Source organism: Octopus bimaculoides, chromosome 20 (assembly GCF_046866305.1).
Source record: "Octopus bimaculoides isolate indiv1 chromosome 20, ASM4686630v1, whole genome shotgun sequence".
NCBI lineage: Eukaryota > Metazoa > Mollusca > Cephalopoda > Octopoda > Octopodidae > Octopus > Octopus bimaculoides.
The window spans coordinates 42330000-42347986 of record NC_142947.1 but is presented as its reverse complement, the minus strand read 5'-3'; the positions used below and the strand labels follow the sequence as shown (position 1 = coordinate 42347986).

Below are 17987 nucleotides of genomic sequence, written 5' to 3'. Positions count from 1 at the left end.
GTGTGTGTTTTTGTACCCTCATCCCACTTGAAATCTGGTGTTTATTTATGTTTCCACAACTTAATGTTTCGGCGAAAGAAGCCGCCAGAATAAGTATGAGACATATCAGTGAAGTGCTGGGATTGTTACACTCGACTAAACCTCTTCACAGAAAATTGCTGGCCTTGTTCCAAAATTTGAAGCCATTGTTGTTGTTGTTACTAAGGCGACGAGCAGGCAGAATCGTTTGCACACCGTGGAAAAAAAATGCTTAGTGCCTTTATGTTCTGAGTTCAAATTCCATCGAGGTCGACTTTACAATTCGTCGTTTCGAGGACTGAGGTCGATGTAATCGACTTACCCACTTCCTCGAAATTGTTAACCTCGTGTCAAAATTTGAAACCAGCCACATGCCAACGATTGAAACAAAGATAAAATACAAATGTCTATCGGAAAATGGAGTAGGCTCCCTTTAATATACATAACGCAAATATGTAATACGATAATTGTATAAAGGGAAGCAACTCAATGTGACATTTTTGGGGAGGAAGCCAGTCGATTAAATCGACCTCAGTACGCAACTGGTACTAAATTTATCGACCCCGAAAGTCGATCTCGGCGGAATTTGAACTCAGAACGTAAAGACAGACGAAATACCGCAAAGCATTTCGCCCGGCGTGCTAACGTTTCTGCCAGCTCGCCGCCTAATGACATAAATTTATTGTTCAGCGCTGTTAGCGGTCTTTATTTAAATATTCGAACTGAAAAATACAGGTCCTTACTTCACTGAAACGAGAGTTCTAGACATAGTAAATGAATCACCATAGAGGTCCCATTAGAGACAATGGCGCCACCAAGTGTTCGTACAATTCAGGTTCGGAAGGCGGTAAGCTGACAGAATCGTTAGCACGGAGGGCGAAATGCTTAGCGATATTTCGTCTGTCTTTGTGTTCTAAGTTCAAATTTCACCGAGGTCGACTTTACCTTTCATCGTTTCGGGTTCGATTAAATAGTAGCAGTCAAGTACTGGGGTCGATGTAATCTGTTAGCCCTCTCCATCACCACCCCTGCATGTAGTAATACTCCTGAATGAGTTTCAAGATACAGTATGTATGTATGTGTGTATGTATGTAGTCTTTTAATCTTTTACTTGTTTCAGTCATTTGACTGCAGTAATGTTAAGAACGGCCTTGATGGGTTTTAGTCGAGCAAATCGAACCCAGGACTTATTACTTTTTTTTAAAGCCTAGTACTTATCCCATCCGTCTCTTTTGCCGAACCGTTAAGTTACGGAAACGTAAATACACCAACACCCCAGCTCACCGCCTTTCTAACAAAAAAAAATATTAAAATTGCTTGGGAATGACATTTCTATTACCTCCCTTTATTTCTTTTTTTATAGTTACACTGAGTATTCTCCCTTATCAATCCATGTATCGACTCGTACGTCCTCTTTAAAAGCGTAAATATTTGCAAAAAACATCAACAAGTACAAAACAGCACCACCCCCCACCAAAAAAAACAAACAAAAAAACAGTAATTACAAAATAAACGAAAGACGCTGTTGCGTGTGTGGTTTATTTCCCAGCCATGTACGTTGCTGGTTCAGTTGCATTGCACTTTGGGAAACTGTTTTCTTACTATAGCTCTGTCAGTGGATTTGGTAGACGGAAACTGAAAGAAGCTCGTCGTCGTCTCTCTTTTTATATATCCTCCTCTCTCCGTTCCCCTTCTCAGCCGCTCTCTCTTCTCCATGCATACATAAACGTGTGTGCATCATATAACACACACACACACACACACACACACACACACACACACACACACACACACACACACACACACGCACGCACGCACGCACGCACACACACACACACACACACACACACACACACACACACACACACACACACACACACACACACGGTATATAGGGCTGCAAAAATATATTTGCAGACCGGAATCAACCTAAAGATAGGGATAAGCTGTTCGTCCTTTGGGTCCATTTGCTGGCCGGACCGGTCTAAGGGTAATAACCCGTTCCGTTTAAGGTTCAAGATAGAATATAATATTCGTTTGTAACGAATTAAATGGCAGTAACAGTTTTCTATCTTCAGTTTGAAGAGAGGTTAAATGCCTGCAGCCATGGGAGTTTGATGAGTCGTCTAGAAAGCTAGAAGCATTATGGATACGAAACCATTGTCATTCTACGACCGGACATATATTTAACTTCATGTAAATGTATAATATATATAGGGGAAGAATTCACAAAAAAAAAAAAAAGAAAACAAAAGACGAAGACAGGTGGTGTAGACAACAAATAGATGTATTAGTTTAACGCTCCGGAAGTGAAAAAGTCTTTAATGTTTCGAGCCTCCGCTCTTCCACATAAACGTAAACAGAAAGAAACCAAGAGAGAAAATAAAGAATGTGTAATGGCTAGCGATCTATCAGGGCGAATGTCGGAGAGAAGGGTCACACAGGAGAGCTAGGATGAAGGGGAGATAATAAAGTAGTGGTGATCCCAAAACGAAGGTGTGCGTGCGAGTGTATAGGAGAGTATGTATGCGCGTGTGGAAGACGGCTGGTAACCTTGACGAGTGCGTGTATGTAGGTGTGAAGGTGTGGGGCTGGGAAGTGGTCAGTGCTACGGTGTGCGTGGTGGTGTGATGTGATGTGATGTGTTGTGTGGTATGGTGGTGTGTGGTGTGGTGTGATGGTGTTGGGAGGTGAGAGTGGGGAAAGCAAGGGTGGGGTGTGGGTTAGGCTGAGGTTGGGGGTAGAGGTGGGGTATGTGAGTAAGAAGAGGTTGAGGTATGTAGGAGTGGGTGTAAGGATGGGATGGGGAGGGATGGGAAGTATAGAGAAGGTGGGGTTAGAATGTGTAGGGGTAGAAGTTGGGTTACGAGGGAGGAATGACGATGAAGGGGGAAGGAGAAGGTGGTAGGAGTGAAGAGAAGAGAGAAGGAGAGTAGGAGTGAAGAGAAGAAGTAGGAGTCGGAGCAAGAGAGGAGAGGTGGGTGGGAGGAAGTAGGTGTGACGGGGAGAGAGGCAAAAGGTTAGATGAAGAGGGGAGGAGAGTTGAGCCCATGTGGCGCAAAGAAGCGAAGAGAGAAGATTAATCTCTGTTCACGGCGCAAATGGGAGTCCGGATGGCCCCTGTGCAAGGACAATCCGAACACGGACAGGTCTTGCAAAGAGTGACCGGTAGAGCGGAAATATCGCGAGACTAGGGGATATATATATATATATATATATATATATATATATATATATATGTGCAATGATAATCGATGTGGTGCATGTCAGTTCATACACACCGGTTAACATACGAACACAAAAACCGGAAGAATATTTACAGATGCAAATATAAACTGCAAAAGTAGAAATCTAATTTACTGCATCAAATTCCCGAATTATGAAGAGATATTAGTAGATCAGACTGGAAATATATTGCCGAATGTTCACGTGTGCACCGACAGCAAATTAGGGACCCTAATGTCCGTGAGATACCTTTAAGCAACCATATGGCAACATGTGGTCAGAAAAGTTTATAATATTCCTATCCTACAAACTACATAACGCAAGTGAAGTTGATAGAAAGAATTTTATTGATAAATTCAAACCCATCCTAAACACCTGAGCGTGAGTCGAGGTCGAATACATGACGGAATAGCATTGATTTCGTCTTAGCTTTCACCACTTATACAAAACACTTGACATATGGAACATTTACCTTTACGATAGGCAACACTTCCTTTTCTTTCACTCTTTTTAAAAAGTGGCACTCCGTCGATTACGACGACGAGGTTCCTGTTTATCTGATCAACGAACAGTCTGCTCGTAAAATTAACGCGCAAGTGGCTGAGTACTCCACAGACATGCATATCATAAGTTAGTTCTCAGGTAGATTCAGCCTCACACAGGATGTTACAAGACTGGCTCCTTTGAATTACAGCTACAACTCGTTTTTGCCAGCTGAGTGGACTGCAGCAAAATGATGTAGAGTACCTTTCCTTTACTCAAAAATACAGCACGCCGCCGGGAATCGCACTCATGACTTTACTATCGTGGACCGAATACCCCTAACCACTGAACCACGCACCTTCACTCTCTTAACCGCAGAGAAAAGGAGTGAAGCGATAGAGACAGAGAATGGAGAGCCTCGGTCATTTACAATGACAATTAGACTGAAATACGGTCGATCTTTTCTAACTTCTTTACTTTTAGCAATGAAGAAGGAAAGACAATTAGTAACGAATAGAGGGAAAGTCTTTCAGGTGTTTACGTTTTTATTCTGAGAGTCTTAGAATGACCGACTGTTAGTTCTTTCTTCTTTCTCCCACCCCCGGTACTTATTCGCCTTCTTTCATAGTTCTTCATGTTTTTTAGTTGGGTGGTAGGGAGACCATGTTTTTTTTTTCAGTCACGTTTAACGTTTTCTCTACAAACTACAAGCAAGCCCCGCCTCCCTTCCTTTTTTATTCATACAAAAACTAATGCAAATTTCGAACGGAGTATAGCTACAAAAAGAGCCCAGAAAGATTGGTAATACCCACTACAAAATGGGTGAGGGGAGAAATGTTACCAACATGTGGCTACACGAAATTCAACTCTATACTTTAAAGAGTGCCTTCTACTATAGCTTCGGGCCGACCAAAGCCTCGTGAGTGAATTTGGTTGACGGAAACTGAAAGAAGCCCCTCATATATATATGTATATACTCTTTTACTCTTTTACTTGTTTCAGTCATTTGACTGTGGCCATGCTGGAGCACCGCCTTTAGTCGAGCAAATCGACCCCCAGGACTTATTCTTTGTAAGCCTAGTACTTATTCCATCGGTCTCTTTTGCCGGACCGCTAAGTTACGGGGACGCAAACACACCAGCATCGGTTGTCAAGCGATGTTGGGTGGGTGGGGGGACAAACATAGAAACACAAACACACACACACACACATACACATATATATACATATATACGACGGGCTTTTTTTCAGTTTCTATCTACCAAATCCACTCACAAGGCCTTTGTCGGCCCGAAACTATAGTAGAAGACACTCGCCCAAGGTGCCACGCAGTGGGACTAAACCCGGAACCATGCGGTTCGTAAGCAAGCTACTTACCACACAGTCACTCCTGATATATATATATATATATATATATATATATATATATATATATATATATATATATATATATATATATATATATATATATTTGTATATGCATATATTTATGTGTGTGTGTTTTTGTGTCTATGTTTCCCCACCCCCATTGTTTGACAACCGATGTTGGTGTGTTTGCGTCCGCGTAATTTACCTGTTCGGCAGAAGAGACTGATAGAATAAACACCAGGCTTACAGGGGTCGATTTCTTTGACTGAAGGGCGGTGCTCCAGCCAGCATGGCCTCCGTCAAGTGACTGAAATAAGTAAAAGAATAAAAGAATACAAGAAGAACGTTCCGTACCAATAAACCAAGAAGATTCTTTGGATATGTACGAAGATGTATGAATATGTATTTTAAGGCTAAATAAGAATTCTGTTTACCTCTGCGTAACTGAGATATTTTGGTTGGGTTATATAGTTATAGGATTTACGAATCCGGATAAAAAAGTCACAGGAAAAAAGTCACGGTAATAAAGTCACAAGAAAAAAAGAGTTACGGGGTTTTGTCCAGGATGGGGGTGAGGTTGTCCGACGGGGTTTTGTCCTAGGGAGGTTTTGTCCGGATCCCTTAAATCAATTTTGACTTGTGTTTTTTTTCATGTGACTTTATACCCGTCATCGGTTTTTCACTTCTTTCGATATTTTGTAACTGTCACAATATAGAAACATTTCTCATGGCACCAGCACACAATTTACAGTTGTTGTTGTTGTTATTATTATTATTGAGTGAGAGAGCAGTGCATGCCGGGGTAAAATATACGAAGCCCATTATACCCATCATGACTACCCGTCTGATAAGGGTACACCAGGCAAATGCATCACAACCATATGTGCACGACATGGTGATCTCATATCAAGATAAACAGCGCATGACCTCGCAGGTGGGGCCCAGTTAGAATTTTCTTCAGGTCGAGTATTATTATTATTATTATTATTATTATTATTATTATTATTATTATTATTATTATTATTATCATCATCATCATCATCATCATCATCATTAGGGCGGTGAGCTGGTAGAATTGTTCTGAGTTCAAATGTTGCCGAGTTCGATTTTGCCGTTCATCCCTTCAGCAGACAGACAGGCAGGCAAACAGACAGACAGTGAGACAAGGGAGCGATGTCGTCGTCGTTGTCGTTGTCATCCTCCTCCTTCTCCTCTCCCACCCATCATCATCATCATCATCATCATCATCATCATCATCATTGCTAGCAGCGGTTGCAGTTCGATTCCGGATCCGGATCAGAGCTTTGATTGGTCATTATTCAACCAATTGTTATCAAGAATGTATTTACAAAATTTGACACGATTTCAGTTAGACTGTTGACATGAAATCAAAAACCTTAATGTCAATAAACAAATAATATAAATAAACCAGTTTAGAAGCAACCTACATTTTTACAATTTTACCAAACGGCACACATTTAACGCACACAGGCCTTAGAAGGCACGAATGCTTCTGTTACTATAATCACTGCTTCCACCACTGCTACCACAACCACCGCCATCGCCACCACAACCAACACGAATACCGATGACAATTTTGCCGCGGCTTTGAAGCCAAAGAAACGAATAATGCATTTTCCCAAGGAAAAATTACTTGCCTGCAAAGAAATGTTTACAAAAAGTGAAGTCACCATTCAATTACAGACAGCCTGAAAACATTACAAAATATATCTCATAAAAAATCAATCATTTACAAGACACTCAATGCGCAAACAAAAGTATATGAAACAGCCACTCATGAGAATGTGGAAAAATGTTTAAGGCTCATACGGGCCTTTAAAGACTACATAACGAGGTGAAACAGGTTTGCGACGATCGAAGTAAGACTCGACAGTGAAGAGCGAGTCAAGGACCACTCCACAAGGTCCTTTCAACATGAAAATCTTCCTCTTGATCCCTACATACCTTGGTCGTAGGGTCACAAAAATTAAAATAAAAAAATGTGTCTCCCCGGGAAATTGAAATAAAATGGTTCGTGTCTGCCATTTACTATGACATCGAGGACGAAATCCTTATATTGGAAACCGCTGCCCAGGACCAGCAAAACTGGACTGGCCAAGAAATCGAGATTCTTGCTCGGATCGATCCAGTGAATTTTGAAAAAATTCCCCACCGATTCCAATTGACAGAAAATTCAAGCTTGCATGTAACCGTCGAAGGCAGAAAGCCAAGTTGCTACGTTTGTGGTAGCAAAACACATTTAAAAACTAACTGCCCACTAGCACAGAAGCAACAGCAACAACAACGACAACAACAAGACCACGAAAAACAACAACTACAAGAAAACCAAAAACCAGCACTACTACCCACACCGCCATATGCACGACTAATTAAGCAGATCTATAAACAAATGAAGGAACATCAGTAATCAATATGCCAGCCAAACCAAACAACACTACCACCAGCGCCACTAAGAACAGAACCAACACCATCATCGCCACCACCAACAATAACTCCACAGGAAGAAGAGGAAACCAAAAAGACTCATACCCCACCCCCAAAAGACCCAAACACCACATCCCAAATGTCACCAAACAGCACCAACATCACCAACAACAAAATCAACACACTCAGAAATAGATCCCAACACCCTTCCCTTCCCACCCTCTGATTCAACACAACCTTCGACAGGAACATGCTCAAAGTAGGCAGTATAAATGTACGTGGCTTGGAGTCGCCTTGGAAACAAGGCTACCTGTTAAACGACATCAAGTCACAAAATCTGCATATCATAGCCATCAGCGAGACCAGACTCCACAGCCCGCGGGCCCTCCAGCGCATGTTCGGCAGACATTTCAACATTTATTTTTCTCCGTGTCTGCCGAGAATGGGCGGAGAAGGTACCGATGCTTCTTCGGAAGAGTCTGGATCTCAAACTAAGAGCAATTTTCCTAGACCCGGAGGGTAGGCAGGTCGTCTTGGATGTCGATGGCAGCAATGGGTATGCTTTTCGACTGATAACAGTTTATGCACCGTCCTTAACAGGCCGCCCAGATTTCTTTCGACGTCTAGAGGTTTTCCTGAGAATGTCTCGACCCTTACTTTTAGGGTGGGGGATTGGAATGCTACCCTGGACACGCGTCTAGACTACGTGGGTAGAGACAGTAATAGGAGGTAATGCAAATACCTCAAAGACCTGCTCAGACGTTTCCAACTGTCTGACAGGTACGGACTGGACCACCCGAATGCCCCGATGTGGACATGGAGCAACCGCATCGGGTCGTCCAGATCGTATTTAGATAGAGTATTCTGTAGGACAGTGGATAAGGATAGTGTAGGTTGTCCACATTTCCACATAGTCAGCTACATAGACCCCAAATTTGTGACTTGTACACTTGGCTTAGATAAGACACATAGGCAGGGTTCCCGGTTACTGGAAGATGAACGCGTCGTTCACGGCACGCCAGGCTTACAGGGACCGGATTAGCACATTAGTTAAGAGAACACTGACGGGTGCCATCATCAACAACAGATGGTGGTATGCCCTAAAGAAAGCAATTAAACCAGAATCGATTAGGTACAGTAAGGCCCTAGCATTAGACCAAAATAGAATTGAGGGAAACCTAGTTAAGAAATTAGAAGAGGCACTTAGAACTGGCATCGTGTCCAACGTACTGGTGGCAAGGTTGGCCCTCGATCAACACTTCAATGCCAAACACAAAGGATGCGTTGTCAGAGCTAGGATGCGTACTCTGGGGAACGAAGGAGTTGGAGCCGCCCTAGATGCCCGAATAGCGGAGGAGCAACGAGGCAACAGATCGACCATTAGGTCCTGACAGATGAACAGGGACGCGAAGTACTCGAGCCTGAAAGGATGTGTGAGGCCTTTCAACAACTGTTCGGTACAACTGTTGGGTCAGATTGCAGGGTGGACTTTAGTATCTACCTGCATGACCTTCCACGACTTTCAGCAAGAGAGGCGGAGTGTTGTGAAAGACCCATCACAGCCGCGGACGTACGGGATGCGATGGCAGGCTACGCGGGAGAAAGTCACCAAGCTTGGATGGTCTGCCCTACGAACTTTATTGTCATATGCCAAACTTGTTTTGAGGCGTCTTGGCAGCTGTCTACTGCAACTGGCAGCAAAACGGGAGTATCCCCGTCTTTGTAAAGAGAGGAGCAGTGGCATTGCTAAAGAAAGATCCAAACAAGGGAAACGTCATAGATAACTTCAGGCTCGTCACTCTGGCCAACTCAGATTTGAAAATTTTGGCCAAGGAGTTAGTCGAGAGGTTGGCGCTTGTCAACGAGAAACTAGTCGACAGGGCGCAAACGTGCGCCGTGCCGGGTAGGAGTATCTATGACAACTTCCATCTGATGCGCTACATCATAGATAGGGTAGTTAAGGAACCTGGCATGAGTGGGGCGCTGATCAATTTGGCTCAATCAAAAACTTTCGATAGGGTAGACCATTACTACTTGGAGGTTGTCCTTAGAGCGGCTGGTTTCGGTCCCATCGTCCACAGTTGGATCGCTGCCTTATACAGCGGTATCCGCTCGGTTGTTCGCGTAAATGGTCATCTATCCAGACCATTTAACATCATGCGTTCGGTTCGTCAAGGATGCTCCCTCTCGTCGCTTCTGTATGTATTGACTCTTGAGCCACTACTGTGGAAGCTGGCGACGCTGAGGGGCATCCCACGAGAGCTGGGATGCGGGAGGAGCGTGTCTGCATACGCGGACGACGTCACCGTCATAGTGTCGAGCCACAAGCACATCGACTTGGTCGGCGAGACACTAACAGAATACGAAGCGGTAACGGGAACAAAAATTAACCAGGAAAAGTCGGTGGGCTTGCGGCTCGGCACCTGGAGAAGCAAGCCCATGCCGTCCAACAGCGTCTCCATCGTAGGACGTTGGATCGATGGAACGGTTAAATTGCTCGGAGTCTGGTTCGGTCCGGACCTCCAAATGGAGAAGAACTGGGGCGAAATAACGACTAGGGTGGCTACTCTCTCTATATATATGTATGTATGTATATGTGTGTGTGTGTATGTATTCAAATATGAATGAGAAGAAGCTCGAGGGACATAAACAATATCGAATAGACATACACTAGGTTTGTGTTTTGTCAGTTTCTGGGCAGGCAGCGATTAATAGGCGTAAGATGAAACGTTAGAACACACCAGCACATGGTTCTCGTGTGGTAAGAGGTTTGCTTCTCAACCACATGGTCCTGGGTTCCGCTTGGGCAAGTGTCTTCTACTATAACCTCGGGTCGACCAAAGCCTTGTGAGTGGATTTGGCAGACGGAAACTGAAAGAAGCTCGTCGTATATATATATATATATATATATATATATATATATATATATATATATATATATATATATATATATACATACATACATATATGCATGTATGTATGCATTTGTGTGTCTGTTTTTGTTCTACCCTCACTATCGCTGACAACCGATGCTGGTGTGTTTAGGTCCCCATTACTCAGCGGTTCGGTAAAAGGGACAGATAGAATAAGTACAAGGCTTTAAAAGAGTAAGTCTTGGGGTCGACTTGTTCGACTAGAGGCGGTGTTCCAGTATAGCCGCTGTCAAGTGACTGAAACAAGTAAAAGAATAAAAGAATAGTCACAGAGAGCGATTTAGCTTGCGTCCGGCCTCGTAACTTATCAACACGTAGTATTGATAAGTTACAAAGATAACGAAACATTAATGCCTACCGCTCCTGTACTGGGACCAGACATGAGTTTCCTCGTTTGTTTATGACTTCCGGGTGTTTTAACGCTAGGCATATTGACGAGAAAATATTCTCTTACGCCTATAAATCGCAGTCTGTTCATGAACTGGTAAACACATACCTTGTGTATGTGTGTTCATTATTGTGTGTATATATATATAGAAGAGAGAGAGAGAGAGAGAGAGAGAGAGAGAGAGAGAGAGAGAGAGAGAGAAAGAGAGAGAGAAAGTGAGAGAGCGAGAGAGATACACGTACGTTTATACTTACAAATACACACATATATTTACATACACACACGTACACACACACACACACACACACACACATATATATATATGGTTAAAGTTTAGTGTTAAGATGTTCCACACTAGGGTATAGAGTTGGATAAAGGTTTAGATTTTTGGTCAGTGTTTTCAGGTTAGGCTTATGAATGAGAATTTAAGTTTAAGGTAGTATTAGGGGTTAAAAAAATAAGATGGTCACAGTCAGAAACCTGAAGTTGTACTGAAATTTCTTTACATGTACTTTTAGCGCATGCGCGGTAAAATAACTGGACTGTTCACTGTTTTTCCTTTAAAAACATCTGTTTCAGAATTCAAAGAAAAGCGTATCGCAGAGGTTACGATTCTGCAAGAAACAAAAAAAAAAAAAATACATAAACAAATAATAAATAACTTCTCACAAATCTCAATGTCTTTTCCTTTTCCCCTTCCTTTTTCCCCCCCCATTTAATAATACGTAAACAGTCCTTAACTTCTCAGTTTTGAATTTGTTTACAAATCTTATTCTGAAATATATATTTAAACACAAGGGATTATGACTTTGGAAAAAATGTCACTTTGTTATATGTATACATACATACATACATACATACATACATATATATATATATATATATATATATATATATATATATATATATATATATATATATGTGTGTGTGTGTGTGTGTGTGTGTGTGTGTGTATGTATATATACATATATATGTATATATATATATATATATATATATATATATATATATATATATATATATATATATATATGTGTGTGTGTGTGTGTATATGTATATATACATATATATGTATATGTATATATATATATATATATATATATATATATATATATATATATATATATATATTATTAAATCTAATTAGAAGTTGCGTTAACCTCATGAAAGGATGATTTCATACATGGAAATACTAATCTAAAACCTAGTATTTTGGGGGAATGATTTTTCTTGAAATAATAGGTATATATAAAAAGATATAGTTTATATTCATTTAAAAGAAGAAGAAAATGGAGATTGGGAAGTTAAAAATTGTTTATTGGTCATTTTCATTTACAGCCGTTTCTATTAATACTCAATAAACATTAAATTTACTTTTATGTTATATGTGTGTTTGTGAATTTAGCAGAGTCTGCTAAAATGATTTCACAAACACACATATAGCATCCAAAGTTTATCGAGTATTTATAGAAACGGCTGTAAGTGAAGACGACCAATTTGCTGTTAATAATAAACGATTATAAACTTTACAATCTCCATTTTCTTCTTCTTTTAATATATAGATTCATCGTGGCGTCTGATGTAGCTTTTTAAACCAGACGATATATTGAAAAGACACCCACATAAATTGCAAATCTGATTTGTACCACCAAGAGCTGCAGTTAAGTCCTGATCTTTGTGGACCTTAAAATATCTTCTGAGGCCTCCGTTTGAATTCCAGACCTTATGCCTTTACATGGCATTCAAAGGTGTGCACAGATATATAGGTAGAGTTGTTGTTGGTGGTGGGGTTCATTTTTAATGGACCTAGGACAATTCGCCGTAGGATAATTGGGCATAGGACTATTCGCCTTAAGACAATTCCCAGTGCGGATATTTCGCCGCAAGCACATTTTGTAGCAAAGCATAAGAAGAGAAGAATAAAAAATATAAGTAATGAAAGTCATGATGATGTCTATCAAATGCAACGAAGTAAATACATATTTACCCCAGCCTGATATACGGAAACAGCTGTAAACTTACTCTAACATACTCTCATCTTAATTAATTAAATAATGGCTTTATAACACCAAAGATCCACTCCTTATTGTTATTTATTTCTCCATTTTCATATCGTCTCTCTCTCTCTCTCTCTCTCTCTCTCTCTCTCTCTCTCTCTCTCTCTCTCTATATATATATATATATATATATATATATATATATATATATATATATATATATATCAATCCCAGGACGTATTCTTTTGTTTGACAATTTTCGTCACAATCCCGCGATCTCTTCAGAGACTCTCCTTCCCACGTATTTTTTACTGTCCTGTGTAATCCATTCTGTGTCTCTGCGATGTGTATACTTATCTGCGAGTGGTTTTGCATTTGTACCTGTGTGTGTATAGATTGTCAGCTAGTTCCTAGTTAGATACATAGTAGATAGATAAATAAATAGACAGATAGATAAATAAATAGACAGATAGATAAATAAATAGGTAGATAGTTAATTATAGAGTGAGAATTAGATTCTAAATTGCATGATAAATGACCGATATTTAGATGGATGTAGCTATCAAATCTGTTGGCAATTCAAAAATCGTGAGATGACGCAATCACCTAAGCATTAAATTTCATTTATTTCAGTCATCGGATTGCGGCCATGCTGGGGCGACAGCTTGAAGAGTTTAGTTTAGATCACTACTTATTTTTAAGGCCTAGTGTTTTTTCGCTCCGTCTCTTTTGGCGAACCACTAATTTACATGGACGTAAAAAAACGAACACTAGTTGTCAACCGGTGATAGATGACAAGCATAAACATACTAAAACGCACACACATACACACACACACACACACACACACACACGGAGAAGCACATATACACAAACGCATACATCTATATCTATATATACACACACACATACACAAACACACACATACACAAACACACACATGTATATATATATGTGTGTGTGTGTGTATTTGTAACTATATGACGGGCTTGTTCTGTCTACCAAATCCTTTCACACACCTTTGGCCGGCCGGCCGGCGCGGGATGATAATGCTATAGTAGAAAACACCTACCCAAGGTGCCACGGAGTGGAACTGAACCCGGAATCATGTGGTTGGGAAGCAAACTTCTTACTACAAGTTGAAATGGGTGAGCCCACTATGGAAAAGAAGTAGTTGAGGTGTTAACGACAGCAATCGTGTCACTATATGAATGCATAAAATTAGGAATGAGTGTTGTGCATCTCTGAAGATTTGACAAATAAATTGGTTTCTATGATTGATGCCATGTAACAAATAATCATTGTAAATGAAATGCGCGTAAGATGATATAGCTAAATATTCTTTAAAGAAACTCTGTCTGTTTTCACCACTTTCTTTCTTTCTTTCTTTCTTTGAACCTTCCAAAATGCAGAGTTTCTGATAGTAGTTAACAAACTTTTCTTTTGTTAACTCTAAAACTCACGATGAGTCCTTTATCTCATGTATACACGTGACTATAACTAGAGACTTTAATGTATTTCAATTAAATGTTGTACATTTTATTGCCTGTCACCTTCACTTGACAGACAGGCCATCCCTCATAATGGAGATCTGTGATTAACGGATCTCTAGCTTTAACCATCACATTTTTTTTTGTATTTCTGAGACATCCCAGTTTTAAAAGTCCTTTTTTGAAGAATATCCAAAGTGTCTGCTTCTTTTTAAGACGGTTGGATTTGAAAGAGATTTAGTTGCTCTTTCTATCAGTTCGTGTGATTGCGTAGCGTTTTCCGACGATGAGCTACAACCATTAAAATTTAGGACATTCAGAAAGGATGAGGCTGTGGAGGTCGATCAATGCATATCTGCTTATGTGGTGCAATGAAAACTAGTTCGGAGAAGCCACAACGAATTGTCGCCACTGTTCTGCGTGGGAAAGATAAGGCTATAGTGTTTAATATAATGGAGTGTAATAATGTAAAACTGCAATGCTAGCCAATAGGGAAGTTTTCACTAAATGACGCAAACCAACGTGCAAGAAGGTATGTTTTCACCCAACCTAAGATGACATTACATCCTTGTTTGGTATCAAAGAACAATGTATTACTAAACAAAATATAAGAAACCATGTGGCTGTGGTGAGAAGTTGAGATGATCGATGACTATCGAACCATTCAATATGTTAACAATGGCCTGTTATTTTTGATATCGAATATCTATGAATACATAGGATTGTCAGATAAATTCATTCGTTTCTTCCGAATATTATTTGAATTACAACGAGAAATATTTTTGTTATGTTTTGTTTTATTTTTTTGCTCTGTTCCCCTTCGGAAGCTTTTGTTTATCGTTTTACCTATTTTACCTGTTTTCAGGTATTTGACAAAAAAAAAAAAAAAAAAAAAAAAAAAAAAAAGAAGCATTTTCGAAATCTGCTCCTCTTCGCTTTCAATCAAAACTTCAAAGCTATCAAAATCACTCTAGACGTTCGTGCTGGGTACAGAGAAAAAGTACTATAATTCAAATAATTGCACAGAAATAGTTTTCACACCCCAAGGAAGGACTATTTAAGCTCACAGATACTCCGCGTTCCGGCCGATCTGTTCAATTTAATGAGGAGCAATTGAACCTGCACATTCAAAGTATCCGTAGCAGTCTACTAAAGGACTGACCCAACAGACAGGTGCTCTCATGACACTATCAACCATCATCTTCACTTGACAGGTAAGGGTCCAAACGACCCAACCGGTGACACGACGTGCTTCTTCACGACATTGCTCGCCCCTCATCGCTAATTTGACCAATCCAGATATGCTCAGGTTTCTTGAACCGATGGGCTCGAGGGAGACATATCTGCATGTATCGATGCATAAGCTTCTGTTTCATTTAATTTGAAATAAGACATTTTCGAGGGTGTTTTCTTTTATTCTTTGACTTGTTTCAGTCATTTGACTGCGGCCATGCTGGAACACCGCTTTTAGTCGAACAGATCGACCCCCAGGACTTATTCTTTGTAAGCTTAGTACTTATTCTATTGGTCTCTTTTGCCGAACAGCTAAGTTACGGAGACATAAACACACCAACATCAGTTGTCAAGCGACACACACAAGCATATATATATATATACATATATATATATATATATATATATATATATATATATATATATATATATATATATATATATATATATATATATATATATATATATATACATACAACGGGCTTCTTTCAGTTTCTGTCAACCAAATCCACTCACAAGCCTGAGGTCAGCCCGAGGTTATAGTAAAACACACTTGCCGAAAGTGCCACGCAGTGGGACTGAACCCGGAACCATGCGGTTGGGCAAGCAACCACGTCTACGACTATATATATATATATATATATATATATATGTTAGAAATCAATATATTACGCACGAGGTGAGCATTCATATTGCCATACATGCGAGACAAAATAGCTTTTGTTGAAGCGAAACAACCTTGTTTACCATGTCCCATCAAGGTTTCGAGTCGTTTCAAACGGTCTCCTGTGTGCTTTAGCACATGAAATTCATTATTACCATATAGTTAGTTCACTGAGAATATCCAATTACACCCTACTTTTTAAGTGTGTCAAATTTTACATCTTTTTCCAACATCGTCCAATTCTCAGTTTTGAAATAGAAGCATGTTAGCTTTCAGACTTGTGAACTAAATATATAAACTAGATTTTTTGTTTTGCCTTGATTTTACTGTTTAAATTTTGTTAACGTTTGCAAACATATTAAATTGCAATATAATATGGCGGGTGGTGAAGACGGCGAGCTGTCAGACTCTCAGACTCATTTGCATGCCGGAAAAAAAATGTTTAGCGGCATTTCGTTCGTTCTGAGTTCAAATATTCCTGAGGTTAACTTTTCCTTTTAATTTTTCGGTCTTGATAACGTAAGTACCAGTTGAGCACTGGGATCGATGTAATCGGCTCACTCCTCTCCCGAAATTGCTGGCCTTGTGCCAAAATTTGAAACCATTATTGAGGGTAGCAGTTTGGCAGAATCGTCAGGGCATTGGAATAAATGCCGTGTACTATTTATTCAGGTTCTTTATTTCGAATACCAGAGAAGCCAACTGTGCTTTTCGTCCTATCGAGGTCGATAAAACAGAGTACTAGTGGAATAGTGCAGTCTCCTTCTTTACTTTCTGTTGGTGGGACGTATAGTGATTTACTTATTTGCGTGCAATAACCATCATTACATGACTGATTGTCTTCCGTAAACAAGTTATCGTTTTCTCTGTCTTCAAAACTTATGATGGTTCATTCTTTGTTATTTCGGTTTTTGTTTACTTTTTGATTATCATTCATGTACTGTTTTACAATAGTAGCCAGAATATATAGACAGGCGCTAATCTGCCAGTATATAAATACTCATCACCGATTTCGTTAATAGCTTTTAATACGGTATCTGGTGTTTTTTTTTTCTTTTTTACTTTGGTAGAAACTACTCTCTCCTCGAGAGAATCCTTCAAAGCCAAAGCTATTTTTTCTCGGAAAATTTCAGTAAGCGTACATTTCACTGGCATATAATCCTGACTACCACTACCACTACCACTATTACTACAATAATCGTTGCAGTTGAGCCTGCTGTTTACCATAATCATAGTAGGGGGACAGTGATCAGTTATTTGAGCCAGTAATGTAGTTTGGCTGATAGACACTATAGAATCTATTGGAATGTCGCTAGCTGCGAAACCACGTTTTCATTTTTGTTTATAGAGTTGGGAAGAAGGTTAATTTTTTGATTTCTTTATAAAGTTACTGTTACTAACCTTCTTTCTATGTTCTAGAAATGTTGCTTGTTGGCGCAGTTGCTTCGCAGTAAAATGATTTAATTCTGGATGCAGATCGTCCCAATATGATTTCAATCGTTTCATATAGCCAACAGTGGGGTTTTGTTTCACTTTTTCGTAGCAGTTAAATAGGTCATTATTCAATTCATAACACCAAAAGAAACGAGTTTTATAGTTACAGTTTCTTCTATGACTACAACTTGAAAGAAATTGTTTACCTGTTGAGCAGTTGTTTTCGTTCAGTTCCTTGGTTGTGTTTTTGTTAATGCCGTGTCCAGCCATGTTGTTTGTAGTAACTCTCTGCATGCTAAATCCAAGTTT

General features: G+C 39.8%; 1 long non-coding RNA gene across 2 annotated transcripts in view; it reads right to left on the bottom strand.

Moving 5' to 3' along the window:
• The window catches only part of LOC128250361 (uncharacterized), a 46767-nt gene that overhangs the window by 3306 nt on the left and 25474 nt on the right, over nucleotides 1-17987 (bottom strand). Inside the window, exon 4 of one of the 2 annotated variants that reach the window (XR_016237677.1) lies at nucleotides 5300-5401. The exons of the other annotated variant lie outside the window; for it this stretch is intronic. This is a non-coding gene — a long non-coding RNA (uncharacterized LOC128250361). The remainder of the gene's footprint in view (nucleotides 1-5299; nucleotides 5402-17987) is intronic. 2 annotated transcript variants of the gene reach the window in all.